Raw genomic sequence first — 14,576 nt, forward strand, 5'->3', positions numbered from 1 at the left:
GCCGAAATCCAAACTAACTCAGTCCTCCAGTAGGGAGGACGGGGGGAAAAGAAGGTGAGAAAACGGTGTGTGGCGCGCAAGTTTTAATAAATGGAGAAAGTAAAGTTAAAAAGGAACCAGCTGTCCCCCCTGTGCGCCTGCGTCCCCTCAGCCTGTGGACGCGCTGTGCGGTGTCAGGTACTGGAGTTGAGGCGCACCGGGGAGAGGGAGAGCTGCGTTAAGCCAGACGCAGAGAGACAGACCGGACGCGCACGGATTTTACCTTCAAAATAAGACAATCCGGTCCCGGAAGTTGTGCATCAAATCGTCTGAAAACTGTCAAATGACGCGTAAAAAAAGGCGAACTGCAAATTTCGATAGGAATCCCTGCTGGATACAGATCTCCATCTTTAGAGGATTTAGCTCGTTTAAGGCTAGCTCTTCCTCAGTCTGCACAGTATAGTTTTCCATAAAGAAAAAGAAATTACAGAGTTGATAAATTACCAGTCCTCCCAGTTAAACTTGCCTTTAATAAACCCATTAAAAGCACTTTGTTCACTTGACAAGCAGCTCTTCACTGCCACTCAGCTACACTTTCATTAAGGTCAACACAGACTGATAAACAGTGCTTACGATTTATAACAAACTATTTATTTTTTCCTTATTTTATTATTTTTATTTTTTATTGTAAACCTAAACCGTCTTTTACATTTATCCTCATTACGTGCCAAGAAACCCACCACGACGAGCGCTTTAATGACGTGAGGCACACATTTATTTTGAAAGCTTTGATTGGAGCGGCTCGTTCTTCATGTTGGAGAGCTTGATAGTGACAGAGCGAGTCATAGCATGTGACTTGTCCTCTCGATCTTCTCCGCCTGGCGGTACACAGTAGGTTTTTCCCAATACTCTTCCTCCTGCCTCTGCCTGGCGGCGACCCCGGACAGTGTGTGTGTGTTAGTGTGTGTGTGAGGGAGTGCGTGGGCGGGGTGTGCTGTCATGTATGAGATGATGCTCCACAGTCACACTCTGCAGGGGTGTGGACTCACTAAAACCAGAGAGTTCCGACACAATACCTTTAAATCAGCTTACAGGCGATGCTGTGTCAGGTTTCGGAGGACCACAGATTACTAACCACTCACACCACAGGCCGCTCCATGATATTTCCATGATGGTGGGCCATCATGAGCATTTACATTAAGAAAAATGCAGTTATGCCAGAATGTCATAATTCACCTGTTTACGTCCCTCATTAACACCTAAAACACATAATTATGCAGAATAAGCGCTTTATTTAAGCCACGTGTTACACACTGTTATCAGTATTTGTATGTTGTAGATGGTGTTGGGGTAACCACTCTGACTATAAATGACTTAACTCTGGATGAAGGAGGAAGTAAAGCAAAGCCCCAGAAATACAGTTGCTGCCCACTTTAATAGGTACATGTTAATATTGGCTTGTACCCCTTTTCCTGTCACAAACAGCCTTACTTCTTTATGGCACAGATTCAGCACGGTGCTGGAAACGTTCCTCAAATGTTTTGGTTTATATTGACATGAAAGTATCACACAGTTCTTGTAGATTGTCGGCTGCACATCCATGATATGAATGTCTCATTTTACCACATGCCAAATGTGCTCTGAGATCTGGTGACTCTAGGTTTAAGTCCAGTGAAATCATTGCCATGTTCAAGACGCGGGTTTGAGATGATCTGGGTTTTGTGACGTGTATCATCCATCTGGAGGAAACCGTGAGAAGATGGGTACGCTATGGGGGTAAAGGGGCGGACATGGTCAGCAACAACACTCAGGTAGGCTGTAATGTTTAAGCAATGCTCGGTTGGTACTAAGGGGCTCTAAGTGTGGCACGAAAGAAGCCTGATCCGTTGATATAAGATGGATCCATCATTTTGGGATGTTTATAGCAAATTCTGACTCTGACATCCAAATGTTGCAGCAGAAATATAGATTCATCAGACTAGATAATGTTTTTTCAGTCATCTATTGTCCAATTTTGGACTTGAAACTATTTATTGAGACCATAGACGCATCAGTAAAGTGTTTTCAGAAGTCATCAATAACCAGAGCTAAAGCCTTGTTTTGTCACTGACTTCTGTCAGACCTCTTTTTCTAACCATTACCTTTACAAAAAGGCCAAAGCAATGAGTAACCTGTGAAATTCCTTATTTATATGTAATAAAGTGGCATGAAGTGGAGGCATCAAGTAGTGCAAAAATCTAAAAAGTATATTTTTGCATACAACCTACTTTTTTTTGTACTTTGCAGCAATACCTGTGAATCCAGTTCCCATAACTGAAATGAATTTTTTGCTTTAAAGCCAACTCGTTTGCAGTGTAGTCACACTACAGGAGGTAAGAACAAGTGATGTGATGCAGGCGGGGGAAAAGTAAACACCCCTAAATGTTATAAATAGCACTGAAACTGAACCAGGGCTAATTTTTTCTGGGGGTGCTCTGCAATTCCCCAAAGGCCCCCTGGCGGTCCCTGAATTACACTTTGGGAGTTGATATTGGAGCTGAAGTAGGCTGTACAGTAGCAAACAGCTTCTAGGGAGCACTAGACTTAAATGCTCTCCTGCTAATATTTTAATATCTACATGCGGCCTCCAAATAATTTTTTGGGGGATGTTTTGTTTGATGTTTACACTTCATTAGACAGGAAACAAGAGTCCCTGGGTGGTGGCTGTGAGGGGCTACATGCTCATTAAATACTAAAAAAATAAATTTGGATGGATTAAAAATAGACATTATGTTAATCTTAGGTCTTATTAGCGGCGGGGAGTTTTAACTGTGGCGTGCTGGTGGAAAACCCATGCTGCTGTTGCTTAAATGAGAAGGATTTAGGCTCTGTGTAGTAGTCATTCAGTGACATCTCAGCAGAAGAGTATTTGTCAGAATGTCCAGACTGAAAGCAAAGCAGATTTGAGTGGACTCATGAGAGCATGTGAACTCAGCTTGAGCGAGAAAATCAAACTTCTCTCTGTGAATGAGCAGATATAAGATGTAAGAAAAGGGAGAGCGACTTGAAAAATCTGTCAACAGAAAGGAGGCACTCCAAATGTATGTGCAGTACAAACTGCAAGAAATATATACCAGCACTTAAACGTGTCCATAAGCTGGGAGTTAAGAATCTGCATTTCTCAGTTTTTCTGTGTTTGTGCATTGTAACTGTTTGATCCAGAGAAAAAAGCTGCACTATGAACAGTTTTTGCTGGACCACTGTCACTGGGGATTTCTGCTTCAGCAGGAAATCTACACCGCAGCTACGTCAAAATCCCAAACCACTCAGAAACCCTATGTTTTAACATACAGAACAACCCGACGTGCACCTCTGTAGAAATGTAACAACACGTGGTGTTGATGCAGCTCACAACTCTTGATTGGCTTGTTCAGTATCGCCGTGCATTCCCGGCTACTTTTTTTGCCACAGCATTTGAATTCACCGGTGAGAGAAAGATCATCGCCTCAATATTATACTACACTGATCATACGGTTACATTGTAACTTTGGTTCTCTGAGAAAGAACAATAAATAATGTAGTATATGTTTGCTCCCAAACTCCTCTTAGCCTGAACTACCTGGGGTACCAAGACTTGTAAATTCTATATGATGATGGATTCAAATATTTACTTCAAATAAACAGAAGTAAATATTTGTTTCTTTTTCTGCATATTAATATGTAGAAACTGTATGATTGAGGCCAGTTCATGAACATACGCAGTTTTTACATCAAGCTTAATCTTTGTGCATAAAACATGTACCTTTTAATGGTCAACAGAAGGTTTAAGTTTTAATAATTTGCAAGTTTTGGTTTCTTATCTAGCACATCATCATTACTATTCTACACCATTAACTGATGGTGAAAGATGGTTACAACAGAAAGTTGTGAATCTTTCTGGACATTTGCACCCTATGTCTAAAGAACTATAATCGCCATAAAAGGAGTCAGTCATTTCTGTCTTAATTTATGTATTTACATTTGAAAGCCATTATTACTGATGTGAGGATTATATCATTTCAAATCAGGTTCAAAGTTAATATGTTACCAATTTTTCCCATAGGCCTTTTTGTTTGTTTGTTTGTTTGTTTGTTTTTCCCCACTACGGCTCAAACCCTGGATTTGTTCACATACGTACAGTAATATATATTTTGTAATCTCTCAAGCCATTATTAAAAGCCATTATTACTGATGTGAGGATTAAAGTGTCTGACCTGTTTAGGCCTTTCCTCTTTTAGTGACCATGTAAATGTGTAAATGTTCATTTGCACTGCTCAAAATGATATATGTTATATTAAATATATACAACATTAAATATGTTTTCTTTAAAATTTCCAACTCTATCTGTTGCAGATTTCATACAGACCTTTCAAAAACAAGTGTGCTTTTGCCAGTAAGGAATCATAATCATAGCATCAGTGTAAGGACTAACAAATGTCAGCAATAGAGATTGCGGAAACTATCAGAATGGATGTGAGTGAATGGATGAAGAAGTGGAAAAACTCCAGGGACAGATATGTTTGCCATAAACAAGCTGGGGATCCAGGAGGGAAAACATCCTAATTAGTTCCTATTGGCTGGCACCACATATAAAACGCCGGAACATGGTAATTAACACATAATGCACCAGCACAAGCATAAATGTCGGCAATGACGTTACACATTTACGTAGGTTACATGGTAGGCTTTACTAAGATTCACCACAGAACTCTAAATCAGGCCTTAGACATCAGCCTCTGTTTTTAGTCATTTTCTTCTGGGCCTGTATTTACGCCTCAGCTGTACTTATGCTAAGTTGATTGTAGATGTGATATATTATTTAACTCCTGAATGCATATCTGAGTGTGTCATCATCATCAGAGAACTGAAGTGACAGCATGTGCATGGAGCCAAAGTGACACACTAGATGTTTCCACTGAAGATGATCATGCCAAGGTCCTTTAAGTCATCAGTGTACTTGAGCTGGACCAACTAAATTAATTAATGATGATTCAACTTATTTACTGCAGATGAGTCCAAGTTAATTTAATTGAGCTGATCCAACTCATGCAAATTACGTTAATCTTGATGCTAATAGAAAGCCATTTATTAATGTGGAAATCCTTTCCATGATTATTTCAAGTTAGTTTTTGGAGTGTTTAACAAAGTCTAGAGTCTGGTTTACATAAAACTTGTCATACGCATATTTTATTCTTACAGTTTAATGGATTTATAACAAAATTGTCATAGTTGTCCTCTTGACGCTTGTCCTTAGGGTCACGGATGTCTGGAGCCTATCCCATCTGTCACAGGGCCAGAGGCAGGGTTCCCTGGACAGGTCAGCGGCCTATCACAGGGCAAACACAGAGAGACAGTCAAACATTTACAGTAATTTAGAATCACCGATTAATCTACTCACACTAACTGCATGTCTTTGGAATGGACTCACGCAAATACAGGGAGAACATGCAAACTCTGAATGAGACTTGTAGCAGAAAGCACTCTGAGTGCTCAGTTTGAGTAGAATAGCACTATATAAGAACGACACTCAGACTTTAGGCCAGTGAAAGTGATGTAAAAGCAACATCCTTACAGAACTCTGAAGACTTCTCAGTGATCAGGAGAAGAGATCGATACGTGATCGCACATCGAAGGCGTTGACTACTTCTGACAGCTGGAACAGAACAGTTGAAGAGAATCCACAAAGACGGTTTTCCACAGATGGAACTTAACGTAACATCTCTGAGCTGATCACCTTTCTGCTTCCAAATAGGGAGAATGACTCCTTGTCATCAGTCGGCTGGTAACTTCTCTCAAACCCAGATGCTGTTGATTATTTTTTTCTATTTTTCTACTCTATTATTCTATTTTTTCTTGAAGAACGCTCTGGTGTCGAGATGTCAGTTTTGATGACGACAGCTCTGTAAACGGAGGCGTGCCTAAAGCTACCGATGAGCTGAACTTTTGATTTTCATTTTCATTTGCTTTAGAATTTTTTCATAAAGTGAATGAATGAGGAGAATCATAACAAACGCAGACGCTTTCACAGATTTCCATCAGAGTCATCCAGACACAAGTGGAGGAAATGTGTCGAAGGAGGGCTCATCGCACCAGTTCCTCCGTCTGAAAATCAAAGGTATCTAGTGGCTTCGTGTTTTCTCTTTAATTTGTAACCTGCTTCATGTCGCAAGTTGAAGTGAAAATCGTTATCTGTTGAGGGGTGGGGGGTAGTGGGGGCACTTGACATGAAGTAACCGTATCAAATGAGTCATCATTCAGGGTTGCGCGGTATTTTGCTCAGGATTTAAATACAGAAGCAGATGATTTACCTCTGGGACTACAAACTAAGATTAGGTTTTCACTCAGCGCAGGAAAACACTGCGCGGTACACAATCTTCAGTCACAGCAGTCAGACTCTACACAGCTATTGTAACTCTTACATCTACATCATACATCAAAGATTTAGTGCATCTCAACAACACGGTTTAAGATATCTAGGACACGCACGTTGAACCGCACAAACACTAACGCCGACCTCTACAGCTAATATCCTACTCTCCCGGAGGAGCAGACTGATGAGCATTGTTTGAAGCCGCTGTGTGAGTGTTTGTGCGTGCGCGTGCTGGGTGTAATCCGCTGTTATTGGGTCTCCCTGGCTGTGTGTTCCCACTCCCACTCCCATTCGTTTTCCCTCTCCTGCAGCTCATCTCATCTCTCTCACACTTACTGTCTTGTGTAACTCATGCAAGACTTTCTGCTCCACAGAATCATTTCATGCATTTTTTACTCCAGCCTTGTCATCGTGGTGTGTTCAAATGCTGGTTTACATTAGTACGGAAATTCACACACACACACACACACACACACACACACAGATAGAAATACATTCCCTCTGTTATCAGTTGAGGATGGGTATCTAGGCCAAACATTATTATCAGTGTGTGGTAGGCGCCCCTTGGGTGTGTTTCCATGGTGACCATCACATAACATTATATATGGGGACATGCTTTATTTCATGCCATTGTCACAGATACGCACACACACTCAAACACACACACACACACACACACACACACTGTGGGAATTTGATTACAGATCAATGATCCTGATCAATCGTTGAAATAGTCATGACAACCCCCCGAGGGAACATCCTCACACAAAGAACACACAGACACACACACTCACACACGTACTGTAAATGCACATTTGTGAACAGTGTGAGACTAAATGCTCCCACTCCTTTACCTGATCTGTGTATGAAGAGGGTAACACAGATGCGTACACACACACACACACACACACACACACACACACAGCACGGTCAGCTGTCTCAGTGTCAGCTTGTTAAAGTTCAGAGCAGGAGGACAAAGGAAGCAACGGTAATTAATTGGCTTTTATGCGTCTGAGTCTTTTCCTTCACGTCTGTTTAAACCATCTGAGGCAATTCTGACAGACAACACACAAACACACAAAAACCAAGAGCTGTTTGTAAACTCATTAATTAACGTCAACATGAAACAGGTAGAGAGCAAATTTGAATGCGAGAAATATAAAGATTGCAGGAGGAATACAAGGTCGCACCGTGGGAGAAACTGAGTGACATCTTGAGGAAGTTATGAAATATTTCTCACACGTTAAGTCTAAAAGGGTATAATAGAAAATTATAGTTCACTGTAAAAAGCTTTTTTTATTTGGTTATGATAAAATTACATAATAATACCAGAGGGGGGAAAAGCCTAGAAAGTGCATATTGAGTATATAGAGTGCTACACCAGCTACATGCAGCACTCCCAGAAACAGAAGGAACATTTTTGATTTTAGATGTCATTATAAATCCAGCCCTCAGACGGCTGTTACGTCATTTTGCATTGATGAATTACACAGTGATAAATCGAGCAGTACTTATAGAGCTTTTTGGGTTAACCCATGCATGTCTCTGAACAGTAGGAGGAGAGAGGCTCCACGCAGGCACAGACACATGCAGAAAAGCCCAACCCTGGATATAAAACCCAGGCTCTCCACCACATCGTCTGCATTTAAGATCTTATAAAACAATTCTAATACAATTTGTTTACTTTTTTCCTGTTTTCAGCTACTAGTGGTAACTAGTTATTTTCAAATTTGGTATATTTAACATTTTTATAATTGGAGAATCAAAGTATCACTAACACCACTGATAAATAAAAATTAAAATAGGAAAAACAATTCTAAAAATTATGTTTATTTTATATTCATGTATTTTGTGTTTGTTTGTTTGTTTGTTTGTTTTTGCCAAAGCCAAATTGGGGCAAGTGGACAAATGAGAAATATGTTTGATTTATAGGCACCTTCAAGCAATTAAATATCAAAATCACAGTATGGATAAAGTTCGGCTTTGAAGAAAGGGAGAGAATCAATGCTGTGAACATAATGAGACGAGATGGTTAAAGTGAGCCTAAAGCCTGGACTTGAAGACCTACAAGCACTGCGGTAGTTTTGTTTAAAAGACCTTCCAGTTCCTGCTTTATTGCAGCATTAAGCATGCAGCTTAATGAAGGCGTTTTATTTGGAGTCACACATCAAAGTTTTGGTTGTCTGTGTCTCCATAATAACAACTTGAGCCCCGATGTTTTGCTGCGTTACAGCTGGATTTATCCCATCAGGCGAGAACATTACTGACTCATCCTTTTTATTAGTTCAGGGAAACATATCTATCAGAAAATACATCCCCCCCTCCCTCTCTTTCTCTCCCTCTCTCTGTCTCTCTCTTGCCTTTTTTCCTGCACTCTGTTGGTAAGCATAAATGCACACTCGTCCACACAAATGCACGGGCGATCATGCACACATAAGCAGCATCTTTCCCTTAGACGTTATATTTATGACAGGAGATAAGACGAGACTTAAGGCTGTAAGCCCGGCACTGGAGAAGCATCTTTTCCGACAATCAGCTGAAGTGAAGTTGCTTAGCAACCTTTGGCCTTGATGACAGGAAATGATGTCACGCTTACGAGACAAAACATAAGCAGACACACACACATACACACACATGCAGAGGCAGATAACAGGTGCACACATGTGGAGTTACCCTGCAGTGATGGCAGAGGAGAGGAATAATGAGTTGTGATGATAATCTGGGCACAAGTTAAAACAATATATTAATCTTCTCTAATGCTCTCGCTGAGCTCTGAGTCCATTAAGGATGACCTTATATATACATTTATGCACGTACACACACGTACACACACAGAGAGACACACAGATAATCCGCAGACTAATTGAGAACGTCCTTTTACGCGCTGCTGTTTGAGGGAAAATACATCTGCTGTTCTCTTGTTTCTCAGTGTTCCTTCCACCTGTCTGTGAACCCATCTCCAGCCTCCAGCCTGCTCTCTGTGATCCTGTGGTCACGCCATCACTCAGCCCGGGCGCACGCATCACAGCGAAACCTGCTGTGTGCCGTGTTCTCCTGGAGGGAGGAAGGGTGGGAACATGCGGGGTTGTATTTTTTTGAACCTAAGGCAGCATGTGAGAAGATTTTTCATTGTTAATTTGTTTCCCTCCCAATTTTGTAAAAGTTACAGGACTTAGAGCACCACACAGTGTTCACTGTGTCTTACTGCAGCTTTCTTTCTGGGACGTTTCACTTTAATTATTCATGTTTGCAAAAAAAAAAAAAAAAGAAAGAAAAGAAAAGGGATGAGCTGCCAAAGCCAAAGACTCACTGCTGAATCCAGAAGACTGCTTTCGAGGATACAAACCACCATCTAATATTCATTCAAATATACAGCAGTACTCCACAAAGTGTTTGTACTGCATGTGCGTCCCATGCAAAACAAAAGCAAGGATAAAGTTCAGATTTAACTTTGGGATTTGGCTTGAATTTTAAACGTTAAAGTGGTCATGTGTGAGTGAATACACTTGTATAAGCTCAAAGTCACTTTTGAAGTTTCATCTTAATTGTTGGAAATATACAGTTTTTAAATGGTGCAGGTTCAATTCTTCATGCTCTGTTAACTGTTGGCATTGAAGAGAAACATAATTCATGCACACATTAAGGTAGTGCATGATCTGCATATAAATGTCAGTCCAAGAAATTCACTTTACACGAGGAATCCAAACATAAATGTTTTAAACAGTCTGACACTCACCGGCCACTTCCTTAGGTACACCCATTTAATTGCTCCTTGATGCAAATGTCTAATCGACATCATAATGAAGACGAAAGCTGATTTAAGTGACTTTGAACGTTGGTGCTAGGCGGACTAATCTGAGTGTTTTCCTGTAAACCATCTCTAGGGTTTATAGAGAACAGAAAATATCCAGTCAGCAGCATTTCTCTCTTGTTTATGTCAAAGGTCAGAGGAGAATGGCCAGCTGACAAGCTGACAGGAAGGCAGCAGTAAATCAGGTAACCGCTTACAACCAAGGTGTGCAGAAGAGCAGCTCTTGAAGCAGATGGACTAGTGGTAGGGTCAGAAGTTGGTGTAAACAACATTCTGCCCTGTATGAATGGTTCAGGCTGGTGCTGGTGTGAATGTGTGAGAGACAGTGGCGCCTGGGCGAACACTCCCTCTGGCGCCCCCCCCCACACACACACACAAAACATATTAAGGATTGTACATTAACATAAAACTGTTGTACACATACACACATATGAAGAGAGAGAGAGAGAGTATGCATATGCAAACGGCTACCAAACAGCCATCATAATTCGTCATACAATGAGAACAGGACAAATCAACAATTGACACTGACTAATTAATATTAAAATCTGTAACATAATGTATTGTTTGGAGTTTAGTCTGTTACTGTTACTATTTTTACCATTTCTTCTTGGAGCAACTGTAACCCACATCATTTCCTTAGGGATTAATAAAGTATTCTGATTCTGATTGTTTCAGGATGACCTGCCATTATCCAATCACACATCTGCTTACCTGTATCTTTTGCTCGTTTCTCCTCCTCTTCTTTTCTCTTTTTTTCTAAACTGAGGACCTGATGGCTTTGAACTTTTCTTGTCCATCTTACATTGGTTTTAATTTTGCACTCCAGTATGAACACAAATCCCCCAACTCGAGGATCCCCACAACATGACCTAATAGACCTACACCTTAGTTCACAGATTCACTTTGTCTAGGGTGCATTTCTGAGATTTCACACAACCCAGGATTCAAATCATGAATACATGATGGGCTTGGATTTACAACATTATGAATGAAATGTGCTCTATTTGGAAGCACCCCCCCCCCTTCGACGGGTTGTGTGTGAGACTATCTAAAACCGCTACTGGTGAGAGATATGTTCTTGGCACACTTTGGGCCCCTTGATACTAAATGAGCATCATTGAAACGCGTACATGAGCATTATTGCTAACTATGTCGCTCCCGGCTCCAACACGTTCTCACTCCCAAAGCGTAATATTTTACGCTAGGTGACAAATCGTCAACATATTACGTTTTCGGCTACCCACCACGTTCCTAAATGACGACCTCGGAAATATGAGAACCGTATGGACTCTATCTACACATGTTCGCTCTTTTTCTTCAAATCGCTTAGAAACACGCTATTTAACATCATTACAGTCATGGATAAGGTCAGGAAAAAGGTTATGGTTAGGTCTAGGGATAAGGTTAGGTTTAGGGCTGGAATACAGGGCTGGAACGTCTATTACCGCGGGAGCGTCATTGCACTGGATTTCGGCCATAACCCGCCGCGTACCATAAGAACGCCGAAGGCCTCCTTTTGCATTCCTCAGGAACGCCGCGTGACAAAACGTCGGCATGTTACGCCTCGGGAGTGAGAACGGGCTCGTCCATCCCTTTATGGTCACAGTGGACACGGTGTAGTTGAATGATGGCAAACACACTCTTAAAGAGCATCTGTTTGAATTACCATAAAATTTGTAATGTAATGTCTGTAATGTTACTTATATGATGAATCGATATCACTGCTGTGCTCTTATCAGTGGTTTAAGATCATCTATCAGAATAAATACACTGTACTGAGCACACGTCCATACTGCTCCTGTCATGTAAACTGAATGTAAAGTTACAATCAGCCACAGTAAATATGTAATACCTCTGTGTGTTAACTTGTGATCCTCTGTTTACACAGCTGCTCTTTTCTTGACATGTTTCCCCACTAAAGTCTTCACCAGCTCACACATCAGTTTAAAAGCTGCAGAAAATTACTATTTTGAAACACAGCTACAATTTTTGTCATTTTAGCTGTTTATGAAAATGCCACGTTTACAATTAAATGATAAAAATGAGCTCCAAGTCTAAACTGACTTTTATTTTGAAAGACTGAAAGAGAAGCACTGCCCCCACTGTCAAAGAGTGACAGTTTTATACATCGTCTCCCATTTTTAGGACTCAGAAGTATTTCAACAAATTAATTTAATCATGAATGAAATGATCATTTTTAATGCTTAGTAGAGAAACATTTGCAGGCAGTGACAATCTAGAGTCTAGAACCCATGGACACCGTTAAACAATGGGTTTACTCCTTTAGGATTTTTTGGCTGGGCCTTTACTGCAGCTTCACTTATGTACAGTGTACACTTGTTGGGTACACTCTGGCAGTCTTTGGTCCCTTCAGTACCAAAAAAAAGTACCATCATTTAAAAACCACCATCCACATGAATATTGTTGGTGACCATGTTTATCCCTTTAAGACCACAGTGTACAGATGTTCTGATGGCTGCTTCCAGCAGGATAACACATCATGTCACACAAGCTCAGATCTTTTCAAACAGGTAGCGCTCTGTAGGTAGAGTGTTCCCCCCATGTTGGAAGGTTGTGGATTCAAATTCACCAAACGACTACCCTGAGGTACCCTTGGGCAAAGTACCGTCTCTACACACTGCTCCCTGGGCAGTGGATTGGTAGCTACCCACTGCTTCACTGAGTGAATGGGTTAAATGCAGAGGACTAAGCAATTAATAAAGTACACATTATTATCTTAAACAAGTTCACTGTACTCAAATCACACATCCATAGTGACCAGATCTCAGTCCAATAGAGCACCTTTGGGATCTGGTGGAACAGGAGATTTACATCATGGATATCCAGCTGACAAATTTGCAGCATCTGACTGATGCTGTGCCATGAAGAATTAAGGTAGCTCTGAAAGAAAAAGCAGAACCAACCCAACATTAATGGGGTGTGCCTAATCAAATGGCCTCTGTTTTTCTCCAGAACAGAAGGCTCAAATGCATAACCTTCTTCCTGTGAGCCAACAGTGCTAACCACTGCACCACCCTGCAGAAATCCTAGAAATGATCTCTATGGACTTTTAAACTAGTGCATACTTTTTAAACTCAACGTTGCACTTAAAAGGTGTTTATAACCCTCATTTGTGAAGTTGTGTGTAGCGCAAGATGACTAAATGAAAAAAAAAAAAAAAGAGGTGGCGCATCATTGTTGAAAGCCCACTCACCACAACAAGGGTGGGACAAACTCAGATGGGACAAAGCACAGATAGAAAATAATGCTAACACAATATATCCATTTTTTATTTTTTTTTTATTTTGTACTATTTTTAAGAATAGACAACAGCAATAAAACAAAAAGTACAACTTAAAATTCGATTACATCATTAACATTGTATATAAACACTGTTAATTTCTAATATTGAAATGAATCTCCAGCCATACAATTTATTAACTGTATAGACATAAGCCATGTTTTAATAGATTATTTAGAAGCCTTCTAATTAAATTACTCAGTTTGCATTGTCGAAGAAAACATAAATCAAGATAATGAGATAGAAACTACATGAACCGATGTTGCTGGTAGTATGTGAATGCCAGAGCAGGGTATTCTTTAAAGATGCTAAGTAAACTAAGTTACTAAGTCGTTGGTGGGAAGAGTGCTGCAGCCCACTTTAAAAAAAAAAACCCAGAAAATCCCACAATCTTAAACCTTTATTCTAATCAAAATACCAGAGAAAGTGATATGATTTTATCAAAAAGAACACAACACAGGCTGTTGGATATAAAAAGTTAATGCTGCAAAGTGTGACCCATGTGCCCTCTTGGGACACAAACTTCAATACAAAAGCAGTAAATTTAGTTCAGTGTAATGAGTAATATCAAAAACTAACCACCTAGTATCCATCCATCATCTTCTTCCACTTATCCAGGGACAGCTCCTAGGGACAGCAGCCTAAGCAGAGAAGTCCAGATCTCCCTCTCTCTAGCCAAGAGATATAATCTGTCTTGGATCACCTAACAGCCCCGGTGGAACATGCCCAGAACACCTAACCCAGGAGCCGCCCAAAGATGTCCGAACCAGGTGGTTCGGACATCTTTATCAGATGTCCGAACCACCTGAAGTAGCTCCTTTTGATGTGGAGGAGTAGCAGCTCTACTCTGAGCCCCTGCCTAAGGGAGAGGCCAGCCACCCTTTGGACAAAGCTCATTTCTGCCACTTGTATCTGTGATCTTGTTCCTTTAGTCACTACCCAAATCTTGTGACCATAGGTGAGGGTAGGGACGTAGATCAACCCGGAAATCAAGAGCTTCACTTTTTCACTCAGCTTTCTCTTCACCATGATGGACTGGTACAGCATCCGCATCACTCAACCTGCAGCCTGCATTAGCCTAGAAAACAGTCTCA

The sequence above is a fragment of the Neolamprologus multifasciatus genome, chromosome 6 (genome assembly GCF_963576455.1).
Source record: "Neolamprologus multifasciatus chromosome 6, fNeoMul1.2, whole genome shotgun sequence".
Lineage (NCBI taxonomy): Eukaryota > Metazoa > Chordata > Actinopteri > Cichliformes > Cichlidae > Neolamprologus > Neolamprologus multifasciatus.